The sequence below is a fragment of the Vespula vulgaris genome, chromosome 1 (genome assembly GCF_905475345.1).
Source record: "Vespula vulgaris chromosome 1, iyVesVulg1.1, whole genome shotgun sequence".
Taxonomy (NCBI): domain Eukaryota; kingdom Metazoa; phylum Arthropoda; class Insecta; order Hymenoptera; family Vespidae; genus Vespula; species Vespula vulgaris.
Window position 1 is genome coordinate 4795121 of NC_066586.1, and position 22312 is coordinate 4817432.

A 22312-nucleotide genomic window follows, 5' to 3' on the forward strand; every position below is an offset into this window, starting at 1 on the left:
GTGGAGAAACCTAACGAAGCCGTCCATCGACGTTCGCACTCGCTTTATTATCTGACCGTCTAACGATAACGTTCCGCGTCGAGAACGATAACGGACGAAGCAAAGCTCGCGGATCGTCGCGGATCGTCGGATTGACGCGACGACCACTTCGTTCTTCTTCGTTGATACTGTGATATATACCGATGTACCACTACCACTATTAAACTTCCCTATATCCGTGGTAAAACGAGGAAGCGAAATAAGAAGCGACGAACAAGAGAACTCTTCTTCTTCGTGAACGTCGATTAATGATCCTTGATAATGGCTTAACTCGCACGGTTTTGCATGGTTAAAGATTAGAAAAATTTGCCAGTTAAGAAGGAAAAGAGAGAGAAAAATAATAGTTGATTAATCATCGTTTAAACGGGACTCGTTAAGGTATAATTTATCTAATTAATTCCTTTCGTCGTTTAAGGGTGAGAATTTTTGTAAATAGAGATTTTACGACTGGTTCATTTCACTGGGAGAATTAATCCCTTTTTATTATAATAATAATATTATTAATAATAAAAAATAATAATTATTATTATTACTATCTTGTAAATCTCGATCACAGTGGTGAAGTGTAGTTCTACGATAAAAGTGTCGTTTGTTTCGAAGGAAATTGGATAAAGTGCTTCTTTGAAGATTCATACGTCGAACGCGGACTATCGACCTACTTTTATCGGGTAAGTTGTTACATACATATGTATATTTATTTATGTTTCTTATCGATACAAGTATAGTTAGAATTACCGAAGCACTTGCGTGCTTATTGCGAATAATAAAGAAATATTAGTTTCGATAATAGTATTTAATTTACGTCGGTATCGTTTAAGCTACCAAGAAAATTCATAGGAAAGATTTGATAATTTATTTTTCTTTTTGTTATCGTACAAAAGGAATTAACACTGGAAAATTGCATTGTAAAGTATTGTCTCTAATCCTATTATCGTTAACGAATGCTAATTGCCAGAAAACGTTAGAGAATATTTTCTAGTAAAGAGTAACAAAGAGAAAAACAGAGGGAGAGAAAGAGAGAAAGAGAGTTGCAGGAATAACCGAAGGAAAGGATAAACCATGAGTCAAGTTAGAACACGAAGATCAATAGCACAGATTTGAGAATCTTGAAATCGTTCGGGCAAGAATCGTTTGATAGTATCCACAACTCGTAATGCACGCCTCGCTCGACTCGTTGGTTCGCAAGGCAAACTTTCGCGTTCGCTTGCAATTTCCGTTCTCCGTATCCGTGACGATGATCTATAACCCAAGGCGAATACGAATAAACGTCGGTTTATCGATGGGTAACCGTTTCCTGACTAACGTCTACTTTTACGCGTCGCAAAACGCGATTGGAAAAGTCATCGTGACTTAGATAAACTTCATCTTTTTTTCCTTCCCTTCTTTTCCTTTTTCTTTCTTTTTTCAATCTTTTTACAATCCGATGTCTCGTACTTAATGATGCGAGCAAATTCGAGCACAACCGCGTGGTACTTTCGTTTGTAGGAAAGCGTTTCATGCCGATCGATCAGCGTAACGAGCAATACTTCCTCTTTGATCGGCTCTATAAATTTCGTTTCGCAGTAATTTGCCATCAAAATTTATAGCGATTAGCTCGTATATGTATGTATATACCTCTTAGTTTAATCAAGATACTCATTATCGAGACTATCGAGTTTAAATCGATTATGAAAGTTAGAAATTGATGGAGGATGGTTTCGTCGGAGGATAGAAAACGTTGCTTGCTACGATCCACGTTGGAATTTTCTTTGTAGAGAAAAAGAAAAGAAAAAGAAAAAGAAAAAAAGAAAAGAAACCATAAAAAAGAATATGAACGTGAGCGCGTGGTTCGTTCTCTTTTATGTGGAAAATGTCGATTCGATGTGTTTCATCGTAGCCCGTAAACTGGGCGACTCTTAATCACGTGCAGGAGAGGAGAAAGTAATGAGCACAAAGATAATGAGTAAAACGATCAGCCAAGGTTACTCGTGCGACTGAATTATCGTCGTTTGCAACGAATTGAGCGTATTCGTGTGTATACGTATACATATATATATGTGTGTATGTATGTATACATATATGTATATCTATAGATACATAGTAGTACCTGAGTACGAGATATAACGACGTGGATCTCGTTAGAGTCGCCTTAAACGCGATTACGTAAACGCTAATTAATCTTTCAGTTGAATGTACCTACACCAGAGCGCTATTACGTGATATTACTTCTATTATACGAAGAAACGAACGCGTATAAGTCCTTACAATTTCAAAGCCGAGATAAACGGACTCCCTGTCTCCGATTCGAGTGATTCAAAATATTAATTACCAGGAACGGTACGCTTTACAGCACCCCTTACTTTCCGCTCTGTTTCCACTTTATTTCATGAACCAATATGCTATATTACACGCACACTTTTAACAACTCGTTGAAAAAAGAAACAGTTCAAAGAGAGAGAAAGAGAGAGATGTGGCGGAAATTAAATTAGCGTTCGTCGAATTGAATGTTACGTTCACCATAAAAAGAAATCGATCGTTACGTTTCGCCTCTATATATGTGTGTGTGTGCGTGCGTAGGCACGCGTTCGTACAAATTTTATAATGTTAATTAACGTAAAATCGTTAAATTCATCGGAAATATGTTAAATGTGGGATTGTAACGTTTACAGTACGATCCATAAGTTATTTTTTTTTTTTTTTTTGTAAAGATCACACGCTTCAGAATTCTAAGGCTTGAATTCCAAACAAAAAGCAAGAAATGCGGTCAGGAATGGAAACCTCGCGTATACACCCAGTACGTGATCGAAGCTACGAGAGAAAGCGTTAGCAAAGAGTTCATCTCGACGAGCCCTTGAACTTGGCCGCTACGCCGACTCGATGGCCGAATTTTCTACGAGACTCGTCGAAGTTCTTGTTGCGTTGCCAATGATTCTTGATTTTATTTAAGTGCGTGCGATAACGTTTGTTTTTTTTTTTAATTATTAAGATACTTTTTTATTCGTCGATCGTTTCCATCATCGTATCTTAAATATACATTGATTTCTTTTTTCTTTTTCCTTTTTTTTTTGTTTGTTTCTTTTTCGAAAGAGTACTTTCACTCGTAAACGTTAGTGTTTAATTTCCTATCTATACGTGATAAGTATACACACACACACATACACCCACAGGTTTCTTTGTTTGCCATCTCTTACAAGTTTTTCTTACTTTCTAAATTCCTCCTTTTCCAAGTAACCAATATGCACATCACCCCCGCCCAGCTCGGCAAGTCAACATCGTAAGACGTTTATATTTTCGTTAGAGTTTCCTGCGAGCGATAACGTTGCGACGAGGGATACGCATAAACCTTGTTTACATACGTCACGAGAAACGTTTCGTTCTTCTAGAAAAAACGTTACCACACTTTTAACAAGGTGTCGCGAGCAAACACGTAACTAACCACAAGCGAACGTCGGAGCTGGTCGCGCTTGAAACAACATCAAAGTAGGTTTTGCTTGGAAATTTGCGAGCTTAATGAATTTGCGACGTCGAATTTGTGTTGTGTCCTTGTTGTCCGTTTAACGATCGGTAAATTGATTTTCGAGAAATTTAATAAAATTCGAGCTAAAATATGTTTAAGGTTTAAGTGCTCGTATTTTCTCATCAGATTTTTTATTTTATTTTATTTTATTTCTCTTTTCTCTTTTATTTTATCGTATAAGATAGAATTAGATATAAAATCGACCTAGAACGATTAGATATTGGCATTCGAAAAGGATAGAACGGGAAAATCGTGAATGGTTCTTTTGAGAGAAAGATCGAATCATGTAAATCACGTAATTCGAGCGATCGCGAAAGAATTCAACGCCGTTAGAATCGCATAGTGCGTGAGGACCGACAAAGATAAGGCCTTACTCGTTTCGAGCGAAAGCGAGCTACGTCTTGAATAAATCAACTTCTTTCTCTCTCTCTCTCTCTCTCTTTCTTAACTCTCATTCTATCGTTTTTATTCCTTCTTGGACTTCTTGGTAGGTGAGTATTTCGCACGATGGAATCGTTCACGGTCGAAAAGTTACTTCGTAAAACTTTAATCGAATATATAAAGAGTTTTCTTTTCCTTCGAATAAGAATTTTCTTTAATGAACAAACAACCGTTAATGACAGGAAAGTTGAGACGATCGGTAGTCATCGATCGATCGAGAGAAATTTTCTACGAGAAACTCGTGGTCATGCAGGCGCCATAGTGACCTTATTTTCTTCCGAAGGTGTAGTAGGTCTTCCTATTAGAGATTCTTATTAACAATAGTACGCGGAGAATCAAACGTTTATTCTAAAATATTCACTAGATCAATGATCGATTAAAACGATATCGAGTTTGTGCGAAACGCGAAAAAGAATTGTTTTATTTCGTCGCAAACGTTCGTAACTAAAAACTGTCAATTTTTTTTTTTTTCAAAGCAAAGTAATCCATCGATATTAATATTTGTATATCTATAATATTTTTATAAATGGCAGAATTTATAATGTCCATTTAACGACGATTTATTTTTTCGTCTCTTTTTTTTTCCTCTTTTTTTTTTTTTTTTTACTCGCTTTACACGTTCTCGTTGCATTTAGGAGTACTATCGTTTTATTTTCTTTCTAGATACACATCAATCGGTATTGATTATGCCAGCTGTATAACCAAAGCGGGCGCGCGTCGCTATCGATCGGCGATAGGCGTGGGTTGCGTTAAACCGCGCGTTCGCGTTCTACTTTCCTCGATCCGACCAACTCGATTTTCGATCGAAATCCTTTCGATTTCCTTCTAAACTCGCTGACAAGTATTAATTTTGTTCGGATAGAAAAATTCGCAAAGAAATTTTTTAATAGTTTTCTTTACATTTAATTGTAAATTATAATTTATTTGATTGTTCGTATTTGATCGTCCGATCGTAGAAGAATAAACATAATTTAAAATCGAAATAGATTCGTAAAACGGACAAACGAAGTGGGGTATTTGAGCATGATCTGATCTTGATCTGACTTACGTGCTTTTCTAATTAAACATTTTTATAAAGAACAAAGAGCTCTTTCATTTCGATCAAATCATCGAAGAGCAAATTGTTCCTACGAGAAAATAAGTGATTATATGTGTTTAATAATTTGACAAATTGACGTCTTTCGTTTTAATTCGATAAAAAGCTAGACAAATAGCAATAAGTATATAAATGATTTCGATAGTGATCGATAACACACGATTGATTTGTATGCGATTCGTCGTACTTACTCTTCGTTTTACGGGGAAAATAGTAAATACATGATTTGTCAAAGTGCGCAGCCATATAATGTAAATCCTCTATTTGATGCAACGTTCAAAGGGAAAGCATGCTAACCGAACGTTCGCACGCCCTACAACGCCTCCACTTACAGGGAGCAATCGTTGCAATATCACCATAGAGAATAATCCAGGTGGTCGGCTTACACGATTACTTTACCCTCGCTTTTCTCGCTGACTTCGTCTCGATTATTCCGCGTTCCCTCGCTTCGAAAGCGAGAAAAAGAAGTACTGTGTATTTTACGATATGATTATATTTCGAAAGATAACAAGAGTTTTTTTTAATATAAATAATAAATAAAGGTCATTTCAAGAGGTAGCTTTGTCGAGTCACCTTCAATTTCCAATCGAAATATATCAATCGTAAGACAATTATTATTTGAAATATCTATTCGCATTAAAATAATTTTAACTAATTGGTATACCTCTTTGAAGCGATAATTTCGAATCTGAATAAGTAAGGAACGCTTCCGAGAAGAACTTTCGAAACAGAATATACATAGAATATACACATACAACAAGGAAATGTGACAATCTCTTTCTAAACGATAATATACTTATCACTCATTGAACTCGTAAGGTAAAATAAAAGGAAAAAGGATCACCACGTAGTGTAATAACGTAAAGATAGAAAAAGGGAAAAAAGACAAGTCGAACGAAGTTAATTGGACACACCTCTGTGGTACATACGTCAAAGGTAGACCTCTCTTAAAAGGAAAGGGTAGAGTAGGTGTTGCGGAGTATAAGGGTAGGGGTTGCTCGAAAAAAGAGGAGGGCGCAGTCGCGTCGAAGGCACCCCCGCGAAGCGTTGTGCGACGCTCCGCGTCGGCAGTCTCGTACGGTCGGCGTCGGCCGAAAGTCGTCGTGTTCGGCGACTCTCTCATGGAAGAGAGAGACAGACAGAGAGAGACAGAGAGAGAAAAAGAGAGAAAGAGAAAGAGAGAGAGAGGGAGAAAAGAGGGAGAAGAGAGAGAGAGAGAGACAGAGACAGAGAGACAGAGACAGAGAGACAGAGAAAGAGAGAGAGAGAGGGCTGAAGGATATCCGTTGGTAGAGCCGGCGGCCATTCGCGCGTTCATCGCGTCGGCCGGTCGCGGCAGACTTGGAGGAGCGTCCGACCGATCCGACCGGCCGGCCGGAAGCCGAACCTCGACACGAGGCGGCCGACACCGAAGTTTCACGAGGGGTCCAGCCGACGGTTTTCGTGTTCAGTTCGTGTGCCGCGCTCAACCCGCGCGTTCCGTTCCTCTTTAAGTTGTCTCTTCAAATTTCGCCGAGTGTTCCTTCCCTTTGTTCCATTCATATATTCTTCTTCTTCTTCTTCTTTTTCTTCTTCTTTTTCTTCTTCTTTTTTTTTACTTCTTTTTTTCTTTCTTTTCCTTTCTCTCTTTCGGTTTCCTCTTATATATCGTTATTTTTTCTTTCTCGATTCCGTCTTCGTCTTCTTGTTCCTTAATTTCACAGGCACATGACCATCGAAGGTCTTCGAACCATCTTTTTTGCACCCCTTTTTTTTTCTCTCGCGATTTCGCGTCTCGAGTTTTGTAATTACGTTAGAAGATATTATTTTATTGCCGATCGTCGTGCCGTCGAATCGTAAGTGACCGAACGGAATGACGAAACGACAACGGTTTGTTTCGTTCGATTCGTTTTTCTTTCGTCGTATCTTATATTCTGTCGTAAATTAAACTATGTAAGAAATAAGAAAGAAAAGAAGGAGCGATAAAGTACCTTGAAGTAGCGTCGATTGGAATCCTATATAAGAATAGTGTCAACTTGGTTTGACTCGATCGTACGCGTAAGTGGTACGAGTCGATGATCGAAAAGGAAGCTTGGTAAAAACGGAGGGATTGAATATTGCATGCACGTGATTCGTAACTCGCGAGACTTTTTTCTTTTCGTTTCTCAATGTTTCGATCTTTTTTTTTTTCTATTTCTTTTTTGTCTTCTTCTAGTTTTCCTCTTACGCCATTCTTGGTGACGAAATCGACGTGAATATGTACGTTCGATAATGCATTCGCGTATCTCTTCGTGTTCATCGAGATCTAGCGATAGAAAGTGCCGAGCAACTTTACTGTTTACTCGATAAACTTCGTGCAAAATGCTCGATCGAGGTAGATTAAAAAGAATCGATAGACGGAACCGGCCACTGCTTAACTGGGTCACTTTGATAACTTTGATAATTTACCTAACCCATTGGATCTCGATTACCACTGTAAAACGACGTTCATAAACGGGAAACCACAACGTCGATGCAAATGTTTCTCTTTTTTGTTCGACCGTCGGCAAAGTGCAACATTTCGTCTCGTATATTCTTCGTATTCTATTTGAGAAACCGTCTCGTTTCGTTCGACTTAAAATAACATTGTATTTTTTATTCCGACATAAACACGAAGAATGATTTAAGGTTATCGATGTATCTACGTGAATTGTAATTTTCTTTTTCCTTCGATAACGTAAACTGTTTGTTATTGTGTTGGTTGCGAACGATATTCGTACGTCCGTTCTCGAAAGAATGAAAAATATTTTCTTTTTTATTACCCAACACGTAGTCGCAATTAATTTCTTGATCGGTTCGGTTTTTCAATCGTACTTGACGTGGCAGATGTATTTCAGGAAGGTCTGCGATTTGTAAAACGTCATTTAAGTTCGATCGAAATGCATCTGTCTGTTTTATATGCACAGGCGTATAAACAATGACTCAACGCAGAGATAACGAATTTTCTGATCTTTTGTTAAAATCACACGTTCGAAAAATTATTAAAGCTGTAATGGTCGAGAGATCGTGAAAGGGGGAAGAAAAAAAAATATATATATACATACATACATATAAATATTTTTCTCTAAAAAGAAGACACAGGGGAGAGTCAAACAAAAGATGTCTATCAAGAGAAATAAGAAAAAGAAGAAGCAGAAGAAGAAGAAAAAGACAAAGAGAAAGAAAAGAAAAGAAAAAAAAGAAGATGGAGAGGGGAGAGAAAAGAAAGAAGGAGAAAGAAGGAATAGAAGAGGACGAAGAAGTCTGTGAGGGTTCTGGCGGGTCTTGGCACTGGAAGAATTCACAGATGTGCAATATATAATCGTGGATCTTGCAATGCCATCACTTGCTGGATGCCGATTCATCGTGGATATCGTCGTTGCTTCGTGGATCATTACCGGAGTTCGCTCGAGCGTGTCCTTACACTTATACAGTGAAAGTAGACACGCAGGAGCGTCCAAGTCGGCTCTATACTATACTATAGCATACTCCAGTTGCCTCTCTCTCATCTCGCTGCTTCTTCCAGATGAGAGATGGCCGACCGATTAAGGACAAACTACGGACTCGCAATCCTTTCTCCGTCGGCGTTGATGATCGGCAAATTGCTGGCAATCTTCGCTTTATTCTACTTTCCGATTAAATCGTCGATAATTTTATCGCTTCCGCAGGCCACCATCAGTTTCTATCCATCTCTCTCTCTTTCTCTTTCTCTGTCTTTCTTTTTCTCTCTCACTCTCATTCCTCTTTTTTCCACTCCCTTTATTGTCTTTCGTTACGATGTATTTCTTGCGTATTTTTAGTCGTCGAGTCGTCGATCTTTTATTTTTCGCGTGATTATTACTTTTATAGGGTGTCGAATGAACGCAATGAAAGGATGATTTCTTCTTAAAGCGTGTAAATAAACGAATGAAATGGATATGACTTTCTCGAGAATTATTAAGCGTCGCTGCGCTTGGAAATCCAATAATTTACCAAAGTATACTATCTATCCTGTTTCCTCGTTTTCCTATCTCTTTTATTCTGATTCTTATGGACACATACGTAAACACAAACGTACAATGTTATTTCTCGTTGGTACGAGAACGAAATCATTTTTTCAGGTGGTAACGATCTCGACGAACGATCGCCCTCGACCTTTCGTTATCTTCGAGTGCCAACGTTCTCCTAGCATGGGTATTAAAAAAATTGTACGGGTAATTTTTATCAACGATATCAAGGAAAGTACCGCACGCATTAAGATATCGCTCGGGGACATCTGCTACGGATTGTAATTATTTCTCCTGGTTTGTTTGTTTTCTTCTTTTCCTTTTTTGTTTTTTTCTTTTTTTTCTCTCTATCTTTCTTTCCTCTTTTCGTTTTCTTTTTTTCTTTTTTCTTTTAAAACGAAACGCCATTAATCGCCGGATCAATGAAAACGAAAGAATTTATAACGAGGAATGTTATCGATGACGACGATGATTCGTTGGTTACGTAGATGTTATCAAGTTATTCAAGTATCTTGCGATGCAGGTATTTTAAACCGAAGCGAACGATTTATTTATCGGTAGATACTCGTCAGTGAATGCAATTAAATCGGATCTCGCGTGTATCGATTGGAAATTGTCACGATAAAATCGTTTCTCCTTGTTATTGCGATGTCTTCCGCATTGGAGGACTGCTAAGATCATATGGTGTGCTACGGTATACCTCGTTTATTCCACTAGAATTCATCGTTCCTTAGACTGAGAGGTGATTGAACGAGAAGAAAACAAAAGGAACGGTGTGGTATCTCGCGCGGAGGTGGAGGAGGCGGGCACGTTTCCTCGAAGGTGTGCACCTGCCACGGATAAGGAGTTCCTATCGACGACGATCACGAGGGCTGCTGCCTCTACGAAATCTTTGCTTTGCTAACTCTTATAATTATGGCCTTCGAACACCTTCTACCATTTCTATTTCTCTTTCTCTTTCTCTCTATCTCTCTATCTTTATCTATCTATCTCTCTCTCTCTCTCTTTTTCTTTTTTTCCTTTTTATTTCTCTTTTCCATCGCATGATTCCTTCTAACTTCGAGAACGATACAGGTTTGCCCTTCGTGAGCAAACACTCTTCGTGTCTCTGTTTTTCTAAATCGCTCGTAAAACATGCTAATTGCCCTTGGCTCTCTTGTACGTTCATTCTACCGTCACGAGAACCAACGAATAAACTATAGAAATAACGAAATATCACGGAATACTTTTACGAAAGACGAGAGATTATTCAATTATTTATCAGTACGTTCGATTCGTGATATTATATTTCGTTTCGGTCAATTCGTTCGTTGAAAATTTCCAAGATGATTTTCATTTCAAATACGATTAGGTACGTGAAATAACGAATGTGGTAGATCGATGGAATGATTTCCAAGAGGAGGACTCCTCGATGGAAAAGAGAAAAAAAAGAAATGAAAAAAAGAAAAAAAGAAAAAGATGGCTTTTTGCTCGAGGGATGGAAAGGGGTTAGGACGATGGAAAAGGGGTTAAAAAAAAAAAGCGTGTTGATGCCACGTCGAGAGGGAATTATTACGGTGCTCACCGCGAATGCCAGAGCTCGTTGCGATGCCGGCATGGCAGGAACGATGAAATCGGAAGTCGCTGCCGTGCCGGGGTATTTATCGACCCCGTTGCCATGCCAGCTCCTCGTGTATACAAGACCGCCACCACCACCCGCCACCATTATGGATCACGCTCCGGGGGCACCTGTGAGCCGACCGGCCAGCCTATCAACCTCCGCTCTCTCATTCTCGTTTTTTTCCTCCTATTTTTTCCTCCTATATATCTCTTTCTTTCTCTATCTCTCTTTCCCTTTACTCTTCGTCTCTTCTATTTCTACCTCTACGGTAGATCCATCCCCTTTTCAAGGGAAAATTCGTAAAAAGTCGTTCGCAAGACTCCTCTTCGTTCGAAAGGTTTTTTATTCTATATCTCGTGGAATGGATTATCATTGTGAAAGAGTTTATCGATCGATTCCTATTTACAGAACGTCGACCTTCTTCTTTCGTTCTCCTTTTCTTACCTTTTTCTTCCTGTTTCTATGTGTTCTACGTATCTATAAATACTTACGCGGAATATACATACATACATATATGTATGTATGTATACGTGTATATATTATATGTATATATATATGTGCGATTGTAATGGTATGTATCAAAGTGACCTTAATCTTGGAGGGAGACAGGTAAATCGATCCTATCGATCTCCCACGTGTTAGATTAATTTATTTGAGTTCCTTTTGAAGATATCTACGACCGTCATCATCAATGTTCCATCCATCGATTCGGGACGTTGATAATGAATATTCCATAGGTACGTACTAGATCGGTAACTTCGCGTTCACACGCTCGCTAGGTGAATTATGTGATTATTAAGTGCAAGAGGGATGAAAGTTTAAATACGTTCGACGTACGATCTGAACTTTATTTTATTATAATACAAAGAAAATTCGATATTCGTGGATATCTATGTCAACGAGGTCTACACAAACAAGAAATAAAAGTGCAAACAATGTTTCAGTATTCTAAACCTTCGAGCGCATACGTTTTATTCGTTATACTTCATCGAACGTCGGCATTAATAAATGATATAGAGATTTCGATAGAGTTTAGATAAACGAACTCGGCTAATAAAACGTTTCTCGATGGAATCACCTGAGAAATGAATTATTTAAAACGTAGATTATGAAGTAAAGTAAAGTAACAAAGGGTTGCTCGTTGGAATATATTATTTTTAATTTCAAAACGATTCGACGTCGGTACGGAGATCGATTTTAACTTATTCAAGATCGTTAATTCATTCTTCACGATCGGCTACCCCTTTTTATGACATTTTACGAAGGAACTGTCGAATTAATAATCGAATTCTCTTCGTGATCGTAGAAACCATGAGAACGAATAACCAAATAACAGGGCCGCAGAAATTATACTGCAGAGTCGAAAATAGCCGACAATTATTCGCTGACTGGCGTCGTTCTAATGTCACGAAGAGAAGATTAATTTTATCGCTTGCTCTCCGTCGAGAGTTCAGATACGGCTGTCGTATATATGTATGTAGATAGATAGAGAGAGAAAGAGGTACACACCTTTATAGGCTCTATTATCACCAAGGAAAGAATAAGAAGGCGAATCGATATCAGCTCGAGTTCTTCTTTCTTTCTTTCATTCTTTTTCTATCCTTTTTAGTATCGTAGTACTTGGGGTGTGCGACCAGGCACCAGGTTAATTTCTTTGAAAGTTAGCGATATACCTAAATTATTACTTTGTGGTCGTTGGAATAAATCGATTTCCCTGTAGCCATGATAGAGTGAAAAGAACCGATATTACTGACATTTAATTCGACCAATTCACCACCACCATCACGAATTTATCGTACCTCTAAAAGTAAAGTTGAAATAATTTTTCGATATCTCTTGAGCAAGGTATTGCAAGTTAAAGGCAACCTCGAAAAGGAGTTCTCTTGGAGATGCTCGAAGGCAATTAAAGGCGAGGCTGTATCGGTTACCGTCCAGGAAGTATTCGGAAATCGAAAGCGGCACTCGGCTGAGTGTAACTAGGCTACTGCTATCCGTTCACGGAGTAATTTGAATCGACGATCGGTGAAAGATAGATAGAGAGAAAGAGAGAGAGAGAGAGAGAGAGAGGGAGAGAAAGAGAAACGAGAGCCGTATCGACGAGTTTCATCGTAGGGATGTCAGTGAAAGAAAATCTTTATTTCATTTGAAAAGCCGAACGTATTTGATATAGCTCGTTCATTTAATTCGATTTATTTTATCAACTAATTTTATTCGATATAATTTGCCATTGAGCGTTATTGTCTTAATAAATATCCATAAGGAGAATCCATAGGATTTCATATAAAATATCAAATTAGAGAGAAGCAAATCGAATGTGTACACCGACGGATTCGAATATCAGTAAAAAGAACTCAACTTTTTTAGTTGTATGTCCGAGCAAATGACGTCAGCCGAACGATCCACGTCCATTCAACCGTGCGGGGGGTGCGAAATAGCGTTTCTATTCAAAGATCGACTGTCCAGGACTCCCCTTCCGCCTTGCGAAATTGCCTTTCATTCCATTTTCCATTTGATCTTGCGTAGAATACGATCGCCCCGTCGCGTCGGCACATGTCCATTTCAAACACGTCCAGTCATTCTTTTTCCTATCGATTTTTACAAAATTATTATTTTCTCTCTCATTATAGATTATTCGTGTGTAGGTCGACATCTCGGTTTCTTCGTGTTCCCTTTGTCAGGAGGTTAAACAGCTTAATTAATCGATTATATCACGAATGACGTACGTTTTTTTCGAATTGATCTTTTAATACCGTTGATCGCGTCTGCAACAATATATATATATATATATATATATATATATATATATATGATCATTTAAAAAGTATATACTTTTTACAATGTATCTCTTACAGATGTAAAACACAATATTTGATGTCAACAACGAGATATACTACATCACGAAGGATTACTCGGTATCGTGAACGTATTATCGAGAGAGGTGACATGATAGGTAATAACGGCTTGACCCTGCATTTTGTGAGACAAAATCGATGCTTTCTTTCCACGCAATTTTTTTTTACGAACCTTTTCATAGGCAGTACGTCGTTATCTCCCATCAACAAACCCATTCTCCTATAGAGTATGCATTCTTTTTTTATCAGTTTAGTGGTTTCATTAGTATTATTATTATCCCCGGTGGAAAAAATGATCGAGCTGTTTTATCTGATTTTTCTTTTTCATCGTCGAACGAATCTAATCTCTTTCTAATGTATTAATGATATATGAAGTTATTAACGATTTTCCTAGGAAGGAGAAAATCGAAAATTTTCGTATTTATTGTAAAGAAGTTAACTTTTTGCGAAGGAGAAACTACGAGAGAAAAAGTGGAACAATATTGAAAGAGATCGAGAATAACAGAGAGAGAGAGAGAAAGAGAGTAAGTAGGAAAGAAGGAGCGCGGGAGCAGGTGGGTCCACCAACACCTGATGCTCCCTCGTTTCCGTCTCATGACTCGCCAACCGTAAATTTACGATTCTCTTCGTCAGGGGCGTGACCAAGCTCTCTCGAAATGTTCATTCGTAAAAGCTACTACGTATTACGGCGACTTCGACTAATTAAAAATAATTCTCGCCGAGTCTGCACGCGTTGTATTCAGTTTCATCCAGCAATTTCCGCGTTTTTAAATAATATTAACGATCGATTTTTCATTCGTCATGATCGATTAAGGACAAACTATAGTAACGGAGAATCCTCGTTAATTTATTTTATACACTGGATGAATCACATAACGTTAGAATCTTCAAATATAATATAATACGCACGTATTCTCTATATGTTATAATATGTATATAAACGAGGAAAGTTAAAAATTTTGAAACGAAAGAATAATGTTCATTTCTCTCGGCGGATTTTACTTTATAGCTTAGATAAAAATCATTATAAAAAAAATATATATATATATAATCAATATATATGAATGAAAAAGTGAAAAGTGAATCGTTGACAGTTAGCAAACAATACGCATCGAAGCAATTGGAGTAACAGAAACAGCAACAGGAACAACAACAGTAACAGCAGCAGCAGCAGCAACAACGTACTGCACCAAGACGGAAATGTTTCGGATTTCGTGGCTGGCTTTGCTCATCGTTGCACCTGGAATTATTAATCACCCTCTGGCGTGTATTATGGCATCGCCGTTCCATTGTTCGAACCAGGAGAACGAAGAAGAAACGGCAAAGAGAGGCTAAAGGAGCGATAGAGTGAGTAAACGAGAGATCCGCGAGCAAGACTGAGAGTGAGAGAGAGGTAGAGGAAAAGAGAAACAGAAAAAGACAGAAAGAGAAAGAGAGAGAGAGAGAGAGAGAGAGAGAGAGAGAGTGAGAGAGGGAAACGTGGAAACGGGATTGGAGGCTGTTTCGCGTGTGCGAGAAACATACGTGTGGAGCATATATAAACGAACCTGGAAGCGGAGCTTGAATGAACTACGAGACCACGCGGCCGTACTTCCGGTTTGTTCGTCCATCTCTTTTTCTATATACATTTTATACTCTTACCTTCGTCTCTCTTTCTCTCTTTCTATCTATATCTCTACTTCTATCTCTATCTCTATCTTTCTCTTTCATCGTCCATACGTATATTTCTTCCCTTCGTTTCTATAGCCTCGGAGATTCGCGTTCCTCGGTACGAGACTAGATACATAATTTTGATGTTACTATCGTCAATTATACGAAGCGAGTATCGTCAAGTGGGAAGATATAATGATTCGCCGTACGCGTTTCTTTTTGTTTCTATATATACTTGCTTGAAACATTTTGTCTGGGAGTGTCTTTTAAAAAAATATTCACTGACGTTACCATGAAGCTGGAAAGATCGGATCGGTAGAATGGCTCGGTGAGCCTGACACAAGAGACTTGGACTCCTCAGATTCCGGAATATCTCGGAGCTTTTGGAGAGAGAAGAAAAAGAGAGAGAGAGAGAGAGAGAAAGCGTACCAAATCAAGTCAGTATAACTGGAGGGTCACGTGTTTGACAGATCTCGAGAAAACGTGTTTCGTAAGAATTTCAGGCGTCCTCTCCTCTTTTTATCGCATCTCAACGATCTTTTCGAAAAGAAGGAACTCTTTTTACCTGCTTGGAAAGTATATTCGAATAATCGGTATGTGCGGAAATCTTCAAGTTTATTTCAAAGTCATGTTTCGCAGTTTTCCAAAAATTTTATCGAAAGTGGAAAAAGCTTTCGAAGACGATTGAACCATCGAAAGAGGATAAGATCATCTCGAGCAATCGATTCGCGACGAACTTCTCTTTTCCTACGTTAGCACGTTCGAAACGATTCACAATTCGTTCGTCTATTTATATATGTCTTGTTTTTTTTCTTGTTTTTTTCTTCTTCTTCTTCTTCTTCTTTACGATAACGAGATCGACGAGGGTGTACAGTCACTCGCATGATTCCGTGGTTTTTCCATAATATTTTGCATAAAGCGTTTTATACGCGAATGAATATTATTTATAAAGAATAAGAAACAAGGACCGTGACCAATCGATGGAGAAACGACTTTCCTAAGAAAGTGTCATAAAAAGATTCATCATCGATCATCTCAAACACGAACGCACGTCAAGGAACGTGTACCGTTGAAGTAGCGACTATTCATTCCATTTTATTTATTCATTCGTTGCCAAAGAAACTGAGAATACGATAAGTTTCCTTTCTTTCTTTTTTTCTTTCTTTCTTTTTTTTTTCTTATTTTTTTCATCAATTTCGTTTATCGAGATTATATTACTTTTACACGTGAAATCGAGCTCGTTATTAGAGTGCTCGTTATTAGAGATCGAAAAAACGATATAATGATATAGGCTATCTCGAGAAAAAGAGATAACATATTTTACGCTTCTTTGAATAAGAAATTTCCAAAGAGAAAAATTATTCCGACCGATCAACATGAAAGGATGAAAGATAAAAGATAATGAAAGTAAATTCGATAGGAACGAATATTTTTTTTCTCCAATCGGATCGAAAGTATGGAATAATCCGATATATTTAACGATCGTATAACTATTCGTCAATTACGTAAACGTAGCAGGAAGCAAAGGAACACCCTATATAATTGTAAGAACTCGTAGACAAGTGAGTCTAAAAGTCAGATATTCACGAGTAAGAGAGTTCCTTCTTGCACGCCTTTCTAATAAGATATTAGACGTCGGGTAGACAGTCTGCGATAAATCGAGTGTAGGTCTACCCTTTTTAAGAATAACATACGACACCCTTTAATGTATTCTCGTGAGAGTCCGTGCGTCATACGGGCGTACATTAGTGATGGTTCAGGTGTAGTAAGAGGAAGGGTGCAAGTAAGAGGAGAAGGAGAGATGGAAGAATGAAATAGAGAGAGACAGAGAGAGAGAGAGAGAGAGAGAGAGAGAGAGAGAGAGAGAGAGATAGAGAAAGAGAGGGTAAAGGATGGGGAGAAAGGGGGAAAGAAAAAAGCACACGGTCGGAGCTCATAAGCTCGTACGCACGCCACACGTCCGATAAATGGACGAGCAAAAACAACTCGAAGCTTGTCACGTTTCCAAGAACATTTCGTTTCGATCGATACGGCCTGCCATTACTGCCGATGTATAGTTTACGCTCGCCACACTCGTTCTCTCTCCCTCTTTCTCTTTCTCTCTCTCTCTTCCTCTCTTTCTCTTCCGCTTCGTTTATTTTATGTACTTGCTTTCCCGAAGCATTTACGTTTTATTTCGTTCTATTTTCATTCGTGGGGATAGGATAGTAGTTCATACTAACATAAGTTTGTTAAAACAAATCCATAGATCAGGAAAATCAAAGTACGTTTGATTCTTCTCTTTTTTTTTCTTTTCTTTTTTTTCATCGCGATAAAAGTGATACATAAATATATGCGATAAAAACAATTAAAAACAATTGGCATCGGAATATTGTTTTAAATCATCGGATAAGATCTTTTATTAAATAGATTTCACGCTGTAGTCAGTGATTTTCAACGTAACGCATTTCGTAATATATACGTAGGTAGCCGTATAATGCGATTCGCACCGGACTGGAAAATCAGGGCTTTACGTCTGGGAAAGAGACCTCCTAGATCGTGAATCCGCCTCTGTCTACGTGTCATTACGGGCTACCAATTTCGAGCAATGCACGCTCGCCTAGTAGAAGAATATGATTATATAATAGATCGAAAAACTGATCCGAGATCGTTATACGATTAAAAGCCATATTATTTATTATTATTAGAGAAAAATAATATCGTTATATATGTATTAATGCAATTAAATTACATAAAAGTATTTATAATTAATCAAAGAAATAGACAGATTTAAATACCGTAATTATAAAAAGTCCGTATATGTGTGTGCGTGTATACGAGTGAATTTAATTAATGAAAAAAAAATGGGAAAGACTCGACTCGACTCGGCTCGAGTCGTTTGCGGAAATACATTAGTGTAAGTCGTCGAATTGATTTGCTATGAAAAAAGATCACTAAGCGAGGGCTAGTCATCGAGGAAGAATGATGAGAAAATGATCGGATTGCATAATGCAGATAGAGAAAGTATAGACACGTGTACAATGTCCACAGACGCCAGTAAGAAGCGTAGATTCGACTCGTTGGGGTTCTTACTGGGCCTCCTTCATTCCCCTCTCATACTTTCCTCCTCCTCGTCGTTTTGCTGCCCTTCGCCGACTCACCCTCGTCGACAGAAGCGCCAGCGCCCAAAGCAACGCTCGTAGAAGCCGACTTGTGTACCCACGTATACGAGCAAACTATTGATCCGTGAGTAGTCACGCGATTCCCTCGTAGAAACGCCACTCAAACCTTTCCTGTGTCGTTTCTCCATCCCCTCCTTTCCTTTCCTACCTTCGCACATCGATCCCCGCTCTCTTTCCACCACCAAAACACCCACTACCTTTTCCTTCTCCTCCTCCTTCTCCTCCTCTTCTTCTTCTTGCTCTTTCTATTCTTTCGCTTTAAACTTAAGTCGGATTTTTATAGTATCGAATAGTTGTAATCATCGGCCTTCCAGATAGATCGGACACGATAATCTGCGTTTCTTCAAAGTCAAACTCGCTTACGGGCTTCGATGGTAAAACGTGTTCTCCACTTTACTTCGACGCTTTGGAGAACGTTTACTACGAGCATTATCGTTTACAGGACGTTTATTTAACGACAGGGACGTGTTACGGGGATTTACGAATTTCTTCATTTCGCATTAATTCGGATATAAGTATCGAAACGGAATTTTTACGATTCCAATTAATTTATTAATTATAACGGAAGGGCGTTTTATAACGGACAATGACGTCGAATCATTCTATTCGATTAAGCCGACGATCAAAGAGGAAGCATCGAGGTGTGGACAGACGGCAATGTCGTTTCAGGAACAACCTCACCCCATTTATTTCATTTTCCATCGTACATCTCGTCTATGTCGCTTCGCGACTTTTGCCTCGCCCGGTTCGCAAGCATCGTTGGCTTTCACACTATTATCGCCAGTTTCTTGTCCTACCTTGCTCTTCTCTCCACCTTTCTCTCCTAACCACCCTCCTTTCTTCTCTAAACCCCTTAGTTCAGCCCATTTGCCGCGCTTTATCACCTGCCATCGCCTAACTCGCGATATATACCCACCTATGCCGCTCTGCTGGGCTAGGTCTTATCGGTAATGGTCCTATTTTTGGAATCTCCGCCCATTCTTCGCGTGACCCACCTCTACCGGCACCCCTACAACTCCGTAGTTTCTACCCTTCTTGCAGGAGCAGAGGAAAGGGGAGAAGGAGGATGAAGAGGAGGAGGAGGGGGAGAAGAAGGAGGAGGAAGCGAGATCCTCGTAACCGCACGCAGTTGGCCTTACCGCGAAACACGTTTCTTGATACCGATCCGTAAAGGGAGGAATATAAAATTGTTCAGCCACGAAAGTGCGTGGAAGTTGGATCTTTAGGATAGGACGTAATTTGCGAGTCGTCCTTCGAACATCCTTTAAGGGAAGGTTGACTTTCTTTTCTTTCTTTTTCTTTTCAATTCAATTACCTCAAGATATCTCTATCTGTAATTGTTATTACGTTGAGAAACAACATATCGTTGTAATATTTTCTTTCTTTCTTTTTATTTATTTATTTATTTCTTTAATAACTCCCACACGAAGAACGTGTACATATGTACGTACTTTACCTATCGGCGAAGTTTCGATAAGACGGAAAAAAAGAGATTTGAATTAACCTCGGCATGGAAAGAGTCTTCTAGTTGTTAGAGGGCCGGTTAGCGTGACTTGGTTCACGGATCGATAAACAGCGCTAGGGTTCCCGACTAAGCAGCCTCGGGTCACGAGAATATTATTAAGCGTGCTTTTCCGACGTCGAAAACGGAACCGGCTTGCCTAGGCCACCATCATAGTTCCCTATCCTGGCTTTTGCTTTTAGCTCTGTTCCGTGGGACGATGCCGACGAAAGGGAAATATGTACCTACTTATCTTTAAAGGCACGAACCCACTTTTCTCCTCGTCATTTTCAAACGCAATCAAGATTTTCATCGAGCTTGATAGGACCGATAGGAAAGTACCAAGCTTCTCGCGCAATGTTTCAAACTTTTTAATTATACGATTTCGATTTGATATCGAATGTATTCATTATCTCTATACACTCACGAATTTGAGTAGAAAGTATCTAATGAGTTGAGAAAAAGGAAAAAGAAAGGAAAAGAGATAAATCTTGATTCATACGTATGTAGGTCATTCGACGACGGACTATCTTATCCCTTTTTCAAATTCGTATAATCGTTAAATAACCCTCCTAAAAGGACGAGTCATGTTGCAGACACGTTGAAGGCGATCGTTAGTTTTGTAGATAATACATTCGACATCTGCTCTATCTTCGTGGCAAAGGGGAGAGCGAAGCAGATGACCAAATGACTTTCGCGGTTCCGATGCAATGAACACGAAATGTTCCTTACGTGAAAAAGAACAGGGAAGAGTAAAGTAAAGGTATGGAGAGTGGGTAAGATAAAATGGAGCGAACTTTCGAGTACTTTCAAAGACAGTAGAGAAAGATGAATAGGTTTTCACAGACGAGTTAAGAAAGGTAACGTTGTGTGTGTATGCGTGCGCGTGTGTGCATGCGGTCATGTACCCTAACCACAGTAAATGGAATATATAATATACATATATTATATTTATATGTAAATATATATATATATATATACATCATATGTATTTTGCATAATTTACAGATCCATCATGTGTGTTATTATATCATACGTATGTAGGTCTTAGTTACGTATATGTATATTTATAAAAAATTTGCACGCATCAGAGTACTCCATACGGATATATGGAAAAGTAGGTGTGTAAGTCGATCGAAAGGGATCGGTAAGAAAGAAATAGTCATATGCCGTCATGCGGTCATTCATGTCCACGTATACCCCACGTAAAGTTCTTCGCTTTACTCGCGCGTACTCGTCCACGTCTCTATAGGACACACGTTTCGCCCTCACACACGTTCGTTTCTCGGCTAAGCGTTTAAATCGAACACGTGACTATACATCCTACGCTACGTGGTGAACCGCCTACGTGCCGGCAATCGCTTTGCCATCGATCAGAAGCAGTCTCGGTAAATCGTATAAATCGTGATTCGCTAAGGGTGGATATATATATACATACATACATATATATACAAGTACATAAGTTATATACATAGGTATAGGTACTTGAAGCGGCATTAAACGTCGATTTATAACTCATATTCGATAACATCCTTTAAAAGAAAAAGCAACCAAACGATTTGGTTACTTCTCGATTATATTCAACCTGGTGCATTCATTCAGGCGCGTTTCAACGAAAAAATGCTTACTGGACGATTCGATCGCGCGACCAAAAATCTCCCATGCGTGACGCCCACTTGTCCCGTCAGCCTTGAAGAGCCAGCTGATAGGGACGACCACCGGAACGCGTCTCTCGGTTCGCTCTGTCTCTTTGTTCGCCTTTCCTGACGCGTCCAAAAGTTTCGACGCAAAACATAGCGTTTCGAGCTGGAACGAGCACGCTCGAAACGCTATGGACAATCCTCCGCTTTCCATTAATTTCGTAACATCGAATCTTTTTTTTCCTTCCTTTCTCGTGGGAAAAGAAAATTCGGAATTTAAAGAGATAAGTCGGTCGATTCTCGCAAACTCATCAAATTGCTAATTTCGTTCCCATCTTCGTTTTCTATATAAGCGTACTCATATACCTTTTTATCTGTAACATGTTTATATATCAAGAATCTCAAGTATATATCTCATTTATATATAAATTATATATATTAAGAACGGTATTTACTTATGTTACTACTTATGTCATTAATTATGAAAGCGATTAAAATGAAAATTACCTGTATAAAATTGAATTAAATCGTTTATCCGTTTATAACCATAATTCGAAATATATTAAAAGAGAAAATATTTGATATAGGATTTTTTTTATCAACCCTCCGCTCGTACTTTCATATAGATATCTTATATACTTAATTTATTACTTGCTCGATATAAGTCCGTACCAAAAAGAGAAAAAGAAAAGAGGAAAGAAAAGAAAAGAAAGAAGAGAAAAGAAAGGAAACCATACACTTTTATTAATATCTACGTATAGATAGTGGTTAAGGGAAACACTTTTTATAGGTATTGTCCATGGCGTTATCCAGTCGCACGCGCCTCGCGCGTAATGGACGCGTCCTGGAAAAG

General features: G+C 38.6%; 1 long non-coding RNA gene across 1 annotated transcript in view; it reads left to right on the forward strand.

Moving 5' to 3' along the window:
* The first annotated feature begins 697 nt into the window (after positions 1-697).
* Positions 698-22312, forward strand: part of LOC127071590 (uncharacterized) — a 31658-nt gene continuing 10043 nt past the window's right edge. Inside the window, exon 1 of the long non-coding RNA XR_007785151.1 lies at positions 698-707. This is a non-coding gene — a long non-coding RNA (uncharacterized LOC127071590). The remainder of the gene's footprint in view (positions 708-22312) is intronic.